We start from the raw sequence: 12,329 nt of genomic DNA, 5'->3' as shown, positions 1-12,329 counted from the left end.
TAGAGGTATATTTTGTATATTCTCAGCCGTGACGCGCATATAATTCGCCGTAGCACTAAGTATCGATAAAATATGCTATTGACATTATAAAGTGGATTCTAAATATGAAATAAAAATAAAACGTTTCCGTGGATGGAGACTGCAGCAGACATTGTAAAGTCTGTCTACATAAAGGTACAACATGGAGAGATATGCTTGTATCGAGCAAAAATATAAGGCGGTAATATTGCATACAAACGACATACCTACTCTTTTTCTTCTTTTCGTGTCGAGGTTACTTTTTTATACTTATACCATACGTATAGTTTTTACATGCTAGTTCGCCGCGAACTGTGAACTCGCAATTTTACAAAATCATGCAATTGAAAGAGGTAGTCATTCGAGCACAGATATATACATGATACTGAAAAAACTCGTTTTTAGTGAAAACGAGAAACCTAGTTAAAAATAGTTTTCTATAAGACCTCGTTGAAAACCTGTTTTAACTGTGATTTTGTAGTGGGGTCAACTTTACCGTTTTTTATTTTTTACGATAAGCAATTAAAATATTAAATGGATTTGTTGGGCAATTTTCATTCCGATATTTAACTACCCATTCCATAAATAACGATACTTTTACCCAAATTGTTAATGAAAAGTATCCTTAAGTTTATACTCCTCGTATTCGAAATGAAAAGTAGAGTGTTTAACTCCGGAGAACGGCGCCATTTCAGTCTCGGACTATTTTCGCTTAGTGTTAAAACCCTTATGAAATATGCTACGCCGTAAAATTGGCTACTTTGTGTCCATGTACTTTTGCAGCTTGCTGTACCTCAAAATGCAACATTTAAAACAGTTCATAATGGTCAGACTGCCTCCTTGTCAGGAGTCCTTGAATAACTGTACACCTATTTTGACTTTATCCCTTTTAGATATAACTCAAACCTAGTCACATACCTGGATTGGATGGATTTCGTTTTGCATCGACACACGCTTCACGTTTGTTCTGTACTCCGCGGGATTGTATATTTAGTGTTTATTGGAAATAAGCAAAACGTTGAAACCATTACCTATGTTCATGCTGATTTATAGTGGAACTAACCGCAATTTGAATAGTGCACACAGATATCCATTTAATGAAAATGGTGGCTGTTCATGTTACACATTAGTTTGCAGTGTTTGGTTAAAGTTACTAAATATTCAACTAAAGAATTTCCAAATAACAGTACTTTAGTAAAATGCTTTACTATTCAAGTAATTATAAAATGGTATATACTTAAATTTTACTCAACAGCGGTTTAAATATAAATGTTTTAAAATTGTGATTTTAATGGAGAGATCAACTGAGATCAGTAAACACAAATGGGTGGAAAAACAATTAAAAACTTATAAATAAAAAAATTGTCCCAGATCGAGACCGCTTGGCAGGGTGCCCAGAAGGCTGGCTGCATTGCCCCTCTGGATAGCGATGCTTATCCGCTGGGCGAAGTACAGGCCAGCCCTCTGGTCACCCGAAGCCTCTATAAGGCGTTTTGCTAACTCCTTATAGAGGCGGCGCGCGCTAGGCCCCCACGGCCCTAGGGTTTCAACCCCAAACGCCGCAAATATGTAACTACTGCCGAGGTTGACATACTTGCGACGCTTGAGGCTTTCGGCTGAGGATGCGGCCGCACCAGCGTCAACTTTGGTGCCTGGAATATGGGACGGTGCCAGGGTATACTTAAATTAATTAATTTATTTATTTGTTGCCGGCACCACAATATGAGTTCCGTCGCTGGTGGATAAGTCTAAAATGAAACTGGCGGTAAACAAAACGTTTAAGTTATCAATAAAAAATCATGTATGTTTTCTAGTCATGGATGTTTTCTATGTATTTAAGTATTTCTATATTATATAATCGTTGTCTGAGTACCCACAACACAAGCCTATTTGAGCTTACCGTGGGACTTAGTCAGTTTGTGTAAGAATGTCCCTTTAATATTTATTTATTATTACTGTCTGGTGTTTTTATCACACAGCGCCGCTGTTGTTTCTGCCTTAAACTTCTGCAAGAAGCACTCTTGTTGTGATTGACCTCTACTCTACTGCAAATTAGTTTTGCATAAACTGCATGGTTATTAAATACAGCTTTTGAACTATAATAATAAATACATTTTGTTGACACTAGAGGTATCGGTTTGTAAAAAAACCGGGCAAGTGCGAGTCGGACTCGCGCACGAAGGGTTCCGTACCATTGTTTATAAAAAACGGCAAAAAAATTATGTTTGTTGTATGGGAGCCCCCCTTAAATATTTATTTTATTTTGTTTTTAGTATTTGTTGTTATAGCGGCAACAGAAATACACAATCTGTAGAAATTTCAACTGGCTAACTATCACGGTTCATGAGATACAGCCTGGTGACAGACGGACGGACGGACAGACAGCGAAGTCTCGGTAATAGGGTCCCGTTTGACCGTACCCAAGTACGGAACCCTTAAAACGATAATGATCTAAAAGCACCTCGTGTATGGATATTAAAATAGCAGTGCAGTCTTATACTCTGTATCTATAGATATTTAAATAAAAGTAAACAAACAATTTGTACATTTTCGGGTAGTTATAACATTTACTGGTTGACCAACCAAATACAAAACCGCCTGGATCTGTCACTGAACGACCTGACTTTAACCTTCATTATTTGATCATGTAATGTTTTCATTCACCCTTAACTGGCTTAAGGAGCCATTTGAGGGTATATTTTGTTTACTTTTATTTAAATACCAAAAGATACAGAGTATAGGAGGGAAAAATAGTTTTGCGATCCTAATGAAATAACGGTAGTTTTTCTATGAAATTCCATTTCGCGAGAAAACGGTTTCCACTAACTAAATCTTAGCAAATTACTTTGATTTTGATGTCGATCGCTTCAGCATAATATATTCTAGGTTTATAGGTTTCGCTTCTTTGAAAAAAAAAATCTTGTTCTGTTTTGCAAATTTTGAAAAAAAAGGAAACCTACAAATCTAGTTTTTCATTGTATCAATAACATACCAAAAAATCATTGAGAATCGAAAATATTTGAAAGTAGAAAAACGTTTTCCCTTTTTGTATGGAAGTTCACGAGGTAATACTTCCCTCTTAAATTTAGAATTCTTCCCTCCATATTTTTTTACTTGGGTCGGCTGTGTGTATTTACTTACTTAATCATCTTACGTTATATTTGTCTGTTCCTAAAACGCGAGTCTATAAATATATGTTATATGTGTTTTTAGCTACGCCGTAGCAGCGATGAATCTACGTAGCATATCTCGTAGCGGCATATTGTAGCTTGTAGCGAGTCTACGCTAATACGCTTCTTATACCACGAGGCATGGAGCGGTATTCTAACTTTAAACTGTGTTAATATTTTGATATTGACATGATACAATTGCTCGCACTGTTGATGAGGGAGAGACGTACCTACTACGGATCGTGTCAATGTAATACCATAAGAAGATCAAACTTTAACGAATTTGAATACCGCTCATATTCCTTTCGGCCGCCATCGCAACCGTGTTTCACAACCAGTTGTCTATGAGGGTTTTTTAGTCTTTCATGGCAACCAATTGTGATATAAGAAGATTTATTCCTGTTACACAACCAGTTGTCAATGAAGAAAAAAATCGCCGCCATCGCAACTGTGTTTCACAACCAGTTGTGACAGAAGAATATTTATTCCTGTTACGCAACCAGTACTGTAACGGGTTTAGTATCACGTGTCGTCCATAGCTGTCACGATGCGTACTGACAGAACGGCCGGAGGGGACATATCGCAGTGTTTACTGTACGTTTATAATATAGTACTTATATTAAGGGATCACAATACCTATTTATTACGGAAATCTAGATTTCTCGATTCCAGATCTCAGTTTGTGATAAATATTGTACTCCCTCAATATACTACACTAGTTAGACGATCAAAAGATATAACGATATTTGATAATTAGCAGTAAATCACAGTGTATACCTATTGTACATTAAGGTACTGTAACACATGCTCTTAAATAGCATGCTTTTTGTAAGCCTGAGGCACAAAAGCGGTTGGTGCTCTGAGATTTAAGCAGAAATTACAAAGCTTAAAAATATCTACTATGGTTGTAAACAAAGAAAATTAAGTCTTCTGTAGCAACTAGGCTTTTTGAGATTTTCCTTTTTCGCAACTGGTTGTGTAACAGGAATAAATCTTCTTATATCACAACTGGTTGCCATGAAAGACTTAAAAACCCTCATAGACAACTGGTTGTGAAACACGGTTGCGATGACGGCCGAAAGGCTCATATTCATGTTTTTTTTTGTCTCTCACTCGCATAAATACCACTTTTAGTAATCCGTATAAAACTTTGTTCACGGAACACTTATTAAAATCACTTCGGTTTTGCGAATTGGTTAAATAGGGTTTTCTCAGAGACCGTTTGACGGAGACAGCTAAAATTTGGAACAGTTATAGCAATTACTGCTACTAATATTATCAATAAGTCAAAACCGCTAATTTCTTATTTTAGGGTGAAATTTAGGGAGTTGACATGAGGAATCAATACTTAGTAAGTATCTACTTTACAATGGTTAATTTGTATACCTCTAAATACAAGTTTATTTGAACAGAAATAAGTTCGAAATTGGAACGGGATTTTTCACATGTTTGAGTCATTTAATAAATTGGTTATTAGCATTAATATGAGGATAGAGTTACTAAATCGTAGATAAATTAATTTAATATTTATTTAAAAGTATAGATGATTTCAAATTTTGACTATGACTGATACTTCAGTATCTAGTCAAATTATTTATTTTCTGTTTTGGTGTTTATCGTTCTTTAATCTTCCAGTGGACCCGCAGGTGATGTTAAATAGACTTCGTGATACATCTTCCTTAAAAAAACTTTACCCGTGATAAAATGGCTAGGTAACACAATTTGTAATCGGTCCAAAGCACATATGTTGTGATTGACAGCTTCAAAGAAACCACAGAAGAGACGTTTAAAGTGAATTGTCGAAGTAACTACGTTGTTGGATTTGATTACCAAGCTTAGTTTAGTAACGAGGAAAATCGATTAAAACCTTAGTCATTGAATTAGTAAAGCACTTCTAAAATCAAGCTTTTACAAATTGTAAACACACCTTGTTTGAAAAATACTTATACCTACTAGTTTTAATTATTACTTACTTACTTAATTATATTTTTTAACTACCTATAATGTTTTCAAGCGAATTCTAAATCAAACATTGGGACTACTATACACCGTGTTTTTTTTTTCGTTAACTGCAAGGGTTCCCTGAGCTTAAATTAAGTAACTTTCTCAAAGACACCGGTATTCTAATTAACTCCATTTCTGAAATAATCAATAATTATTTTTTATCTTATAAGGCCCGTACGAACGTGTAAACTTAATTTAGGGCCTATTTACATATTGATTAGTGTTTAGTACGAGTTAATACATTTGTTACTAAACGTACATACTATCGAGATTTAGTACGTACGATGATCCATGTTCGAAATGACATTGAGATGTCACATTTGTTGTTTATCGCCTAACTGTCAACAGTGTCAATCCGAGAGTTGTGACGTCATCAGAATCTTCAAAGACGTTTCGAGTTTGGTCACGTGACGTGTGCCAAAAGATATTTTAAATTAAATATTTACAAAAATATGGTCATTACAGGTCCCCTAAAAGTAGTTTAACATATTCTAATTCTCTTATAATCCAAAAGATTTTATTGGGATACAATTCTGCCCTAAGATTTGTAGATGGAAACAACCCTATTATAAATTATTAATATTAGTGATAAAAATATATAAGTACTTATTGATCTCTTATCAATAAGTGAATGGAACTTTTTCTTTGTATAATTTTTTTTTGGCCCAATAAAGTATTTATATATTTATTACGTTAATTAAATGTGTATTTCGTATGAACCGATAACATGAATACTCTTAAATTCTTTATAGAGTAATAACATATTTTAAGAATCGCTCCAGTGTTCTAGTTAACGCGTGACAAGTTAATAGAGTGACATACTTGCTTACTCACACGTGAGACATGTATTCATGACATGTGTCGAGACGTTTTGAATTCCAACACCTGGAACAGTAAATTTTCCAATAAATATACACTTCCTGTGGGTTATATCTTAAATAAAAATTGTATCTATTTGTATTGGATTGAAAACGTATTGATTCATATGCCATAAAAGGACTGTCTGCAAAGTGCGAGCGCATCACATCTATAATCAGTTTGAAATACGATTTAGATTTGAATTAGATCAAGATCAACGTAATGCAGTATTTATAGGGTGTACGTAACTTTGAGGCAGATGCTTTTTTGCAATGTTTTTCTAACTCAATATCTTCTTATGTACGAGTATATATTAACTATGTGTAATGTGCATGGAGAGTAAATTTAAGCAGCGACAATGCATGGTGTGTTCTAAGCTCGTTAGGTGAGAATAGACACGGACCAAGTGACTAAAAGATAAGGATATAAGATAAGATAAGGTTTTGAGTTGTGAAATAAATTTACGGATATTTTGTATCACGTGAAATTTAATATGTTATTTATTAGGCACCTCTAATGTAACTGATATCGTCTCTTTAAAATAATAAAAGTGTTTTCAATAACTCAAGAATCCGAAATGCGTAGTTAAGGATAAAACATAATAATGCTAAATTAAAAAATGCTTTCAACCCTCGTCAAACAATCGTTTAGATTGATGTTGCATTCTTCTTTTTGCCGTAGTCCATTTAAATAATATTTTTGTAAAAACAAGAAATGTAAAATTCTAAATTAGAGTTTTAAAGTTCTCTACTATGCGGGCTCAAAGTTTAACACTAATATTTTTTTAATGTTAATTGGTTAATTTCGTACGTGCAGACAAACTAAAGTCCACTTTCATTATTTTTGAACACAGTATATAGTGGGTGGTAGAAGAGCAATAAATACTTTTCTCCATTTTAATCCTAGTCTTAACAAAACTGGACCGGGGCTACATGCGGATAAATATAACACATTATTTACACCAACGATGCGGCCTGGTCTCTACGGAACGTTAAAGTAAACGAGAAATATTTACTCAAGTTCACAGTAAACACTCATTTTCTTTCAAATACAGTGAGATTATAAACATAAAATTGTTAATCATACCTAAATACACACCTACATACATATAATCACACCTATTTCCCGTAGGGGTAGGCATATACCACGGATTTTCACTTGCTACGATTCTGACATACCTTCTTCGCTTCCTTTACTTTTATGACAAACCTCATACACGCTCGCCGGTTTAAGGTGCTCTTGACCTGGCCCGTCTTCAGGTTTTCCCCGATTTGATCAGAGAAAGTCCGCCGAGGTCTACCCCATCCAGCTCCCTCTTCTACTTGGCCTACCTTCATAACTCATCATCTCACAACTTAATCATCATCACCTAGCATAACTTAATAAGATAATGTGGCATCATTCAGTTCACTCAAGATCAGTGATCACTTCAATTCAATATGTTTCTATAAAACCGCAATCCATCTGCGTTCTGAATAGTATGTTATATAGACAACGACTGAGGCAATCAAATACATTGTAGCAGCCTATAAGAGGTGCCGTGAGCCTCATGAATGATACGCCTGAATAGGTTTAACTTTAAGCTTTGAAACTGAAACTATTAGCTTTATAGAATTCCCTTCTGTATCGTGGCGTTTTTCATATCCATCACATCATTTCATTCCATATATTTGCATTTTAAAGAATTTGCAATTTCACACCCTAGGACACATCTCGTTAATCAAGTCAGGAATTCTGTGTAAATAACTTATTTCATAACGTATTTTATTAACCTACGGTCCGATTCGAACTTTGAGATACGTCAAACATTTCAAAAACCATTTTAATATCAAACACATCATTTTTTTTAAGTTTCTTAAAGTTTGAATCGGGACATTTATCATCGCCTAGCATAACTTAATAATATAATGTGGTTTCATCCAGTTTACTCAGGATCAGTGATCACTTCAATAAATTTCACAATACTGTTTTATTTTTTTTATGTCATGCAGTCAAGTGAAATTTAAGCAAAGAGTCGAATAACATGCAAATGTATGTAATATACAAAATCCAGGTGTCGCTGTTAAGTAGGATGGATGCAGGGACAAGATGACAGGATCCCAGCTGGCCGGCTATAATTCTTCTCTAGCAATTCGATTCGAGAAAACGATAAAATGTTACATGGCTATTATAGAAGATGAAAGAAAGAAAATGTTTATAATATGAAAACAATAATAATATTTATAATATGAAAATGATTATGCTAAATGAAAAATACTTATTTGACGTTAAACGTTACACTTTACATAATAAATTGACGACATTAACATTGACGACCAGTCTGGCCTTGGTGGGCAGTGACCTTGTCCATAAAGCCGATGCATGGTCCTGGATTCGAATCCCGGCTAAGGGCATTTATTAGTGTGATGAGTACAGTTTATTTGTGTGTTCCTGACTCGTGGATGTTTTCTATGTATTTATTTGTATATTATATACAATTGTAAATCCAATAAGGGCAATAAATCAAACCAGACAGAATTCACCCGTGTAATCATGAATTAAGAAGTTTTGTTTAGTTACACTTACCTAATTACTACCCCGTAATATTTTTTTATTTAAGATTGCGAGATATAACGCTGCTGGCAAGCTGTCAACGCTTGTTGACAGCTTGCCTTCTTGAGCTTATCGTGGGACTTGGTCAATTTGAGTAAGAATGTCCTTATAATATTTATTTATTAAATAGCTAAAACTATAAATAAAACAACTTAAATGATTACGTGTGGCATACCTAAGTAGAAGGCGAAATGGATTCTCCTGACTAACAGACAGTCTAGGTTTGCTACTACCACCAGATCGCTTCTTCTGTGATCAGTAGCAAAACGGCAGCCATGTCACCTTCTGTCAAATTTAGGAGCCAGTTTGGGCTCTCTGGTATCCCCTCTAATCTGTCACGTACAAAATTAAGTCCGACTTTCATCCGGCGCCGGTCACTCGCGGTTATATTTTGTCAACATTTGCAAGTCTTTGAGCTGTTTACGTATGCAAAACACGTTCGTCTCATCTTTATTAACAGCTGGGGGTTTACTTTTAATATCTGAGCACATCAGTGTGCCCCTAATTGTTGCGTTGGCGCCTGGTGCTAATGATTTAGTGGTCGGCGTACAGTGGGAGATACGGCCCAGTAATGAGCTTGTTGAGTAATTAGAACGACATGCATGAGTAGCACTGTTCTATAGATAACCGTTCTTATTGAAATTGAAGTACAGTGAGCCGCCATGCATTTTACGGCTGATGGTACAGCGGAAGGGTAGTTGCTAAGCGGGTGAGGTTTTCAAAGTTGCGTGATCACAACTTAATTATTAAGGGATATGATGAATAAATGTCTTGCATCGCACGGCACGGTGCGCTCTACTCTGTTCTACCTGACACACACCACTTTTAATATACGTAGATTGTATTTCTACTACTTGAGCGGCATGATTATATTTATTATTTTTGCTCACTAATTTAATTGTGTAATTCATTGTTGTGTTTTTTCTCACAGTAAGTGAACAATTGTTATTCTTTTGAGAAATAAAAAAATCTTTAAACGGATATACTAAAGAGATAGTGACAAAGCTTTCCAGTTGCCAAGGCTAGATTATATCGGACAGTAACTAAAATATTAGTATACCATAAACCCAGTAGTCGCTGCGATGATTCACGATCGCGAGCAGCATTGTTGTTTCGAATTACGGCTTAAGCTACTTGATTGTTTCAATTGCCTTGTCAAAGGACATTCCTGTGCGAAATAATACCTGTGCGAAGCCACTAGAAGCTTACGAAAACTCATAGAACCTTATGACTTATTTTCAAATTGGACAATTTATTTTCAAATTAAACAGTAAGTATTAATTACTGTTTACTCAATTGCGTTTTAAAGCAAAATGTTATAATATTTGCATTTAGTGACAAATGATGTTCTCTGGGACAGTTCCTTCAATTGTCTTCAGGTTGGGCTTAATTTAAAAAAAAAAAAACGATAAAATATGTATTCAATAATACGATTTTTATTACTTATATGTTATATTCATAAATAAATGAATATGCTAAACCTCTAAAAAATTAGTACGGATATTTTACGTCACAGCTATTCCATATAAAAAATTAACTGTCTTAGGGACCATCATTCGAAGCGAAATGTATAGGTATATTTTTCTCTACACAAATCGACCTAGCCCCAAACTAAGCAAAGTTTGTACTATGGGTACTATTAGCCGACGATATACGTATATAGATAAATAAATACTTCACTAAATACATATAAAACACCTATGACTCCGGAACAAATATCTGTGTTAATCATACAAATAAATGTCCTTACCGGGATTCGAACCCGGGACCATCGGCTTCATAGGCAGTGTCACTACCTGGGTGGGTAAACACATTAAGTTAAATCAACAAAATTGCTGAATCTGAAGCATCGATTAGGATCAAAAGATTTTGTTCAAAAAAGCGCCATTTTAATTTAATTAGTCAGAATCAGATTGTGAGCCCTCCGGCTGCACAAAAGGTTGGTGTGGTTGAAAGTTGAATCATATTAAATTGTCTCTATTGCCGTGACCTTCCTGAATACCATTATATTAGTTGGAACTACTTAGGAGCATAACATTGGTTAATATAGGCTAATTGTTGAAGCATGATCATGTTGGTAAAACCTCGTAATTTTATTTCATAGAAAGACCAATGTGTCTTTATTTTCCGCCTACATTAATAATGAATTACACAAGCCAACTGTTAATTTACGGCATTGTGATTATACTCCAATTATTTTTATCCGTCGGTTTATTGACGTAACACGAGTAGAATTATGACCGAACTGGGAATAAATCTCCTTTTTTTATTGTTAATTAGGCAAGCTACAATTAGACAGCGATCAAAGAACGCGTTACATCAACCAAAGAGTACAAAGAGCGAACATGGGTTTCCTTATTGAAATATTAACTTACCTTCCTAGAAACAAAGTGAAGATGAAATCCTTTAAAATCCTTAGTGAAACTAGTTGGAGCAGAAAGTCTTAATATTAAGTAGCTTGATACTACAAAGTAATTTGTATTTGCTAGCATCACATTAAATATCTGGTTTATACTGCTTGATCACAATAAAAATAGTCCATTAAAATTGTTAAATTTATTCAATGCAATTGCTAACCTGTTCATTTAGCAGGTTCAGCAGTTTCAAAAAAAGTACAACCACTTTGCGAATTTGGTATGGATACTTACTTTACACATATCTTAAATTAAGTTAATTTTTTGACACAGATATATCACTCGTTATTGCGTGTCAAAATAGTAATCTATACAAACCAAACCTAACTAAACGATGAATAAGAAATCGTTGACAGATCAATTGATAGCACTTTAAATCCTTTTTATTGAGTATCAATTGAAAAGCCGTAGAAAATAGAGCTCAAAGGTATCCCGCTGAGAATTTGATCCGCCTATAAAATGAAATTATATTTTCATAATGTCAGAAAAGTATATTATGTTTCGTCTAGGTCTCATTTAAGTAACTGAGCATGTTTTATTATTAGTTTTATGTACATTACCTGGTTAACTCATGTTTTTAGCATTATTTAGTTACACAGTTTGAAAAGTATCAGGTATTTTGTTAAAAAGGCTTGTTATTGGATTAATTATTTTTTACAAGTTCCATTTTTTAGGGTTCCGTAGCCAAATGGCATAAAACGGAACCCTTATAGTTTCGCCATGTCCGTCTGTCTGTCTGTCTGTCTGTCTGTCTGTCTGTCTGTCTGTCTGTCTGTCCGAGGCTTTGCTCCGTGGTCGTTAGTGCTAGAAAGATGAAATTTGGCATGGATATATAAATCAATAAAGCCGACAAAGTCGTACAATAAAATCTAAAAATTTAATTTTTTTTAGGGTACCTCCCCTACACGTAAAGTGGGGGTGAAATTTTTTTTTCGCTTCAACCCTAGAGTGTGGGGTATCGTTGGAAAGGTCTTTCAAAACTAATAGGGGTTTTTACGAATCATTTTTTGATAAAGTGAATATATTCTGAGATAATCGCTCCGAAAGAAAAAAATAATGTGTCCCCCCCCCTCTAACTTTTGAACCATAGGTCCAAAAAATATGAAAAAAATCGTGTAAGTAGAGCTTAAGAAAGACATTAAATGAAAACTATAGCAGACATGATCAGTTTAGCTGTTTTTGAGTTATCGCAAAAAGTTTTCCCTTCATAGTAAAAAGACTTACTTTAATTAGGTACTGATTATGCAAATTTGCCTATTTGTTTAACTCGGGT

Source organism: Cydia pomonella, chromosome 13 (genome assembly GCF_033807575.1).
Source record: "Cydia pomonella isolate Wapato2018A chromosome 13, ilCydPomo1, whole genome shotgun sequence".
Taxonomy (NCBI): domain Eukaryota; kingdom Metazoa; phylum Arthropoda; class Insecta; order Lepidoptera; family Tortricidae; genus Cydia; species Cydia pomonella.
This window is presented reverse-complemented; position numbering follows the sequence as displayed.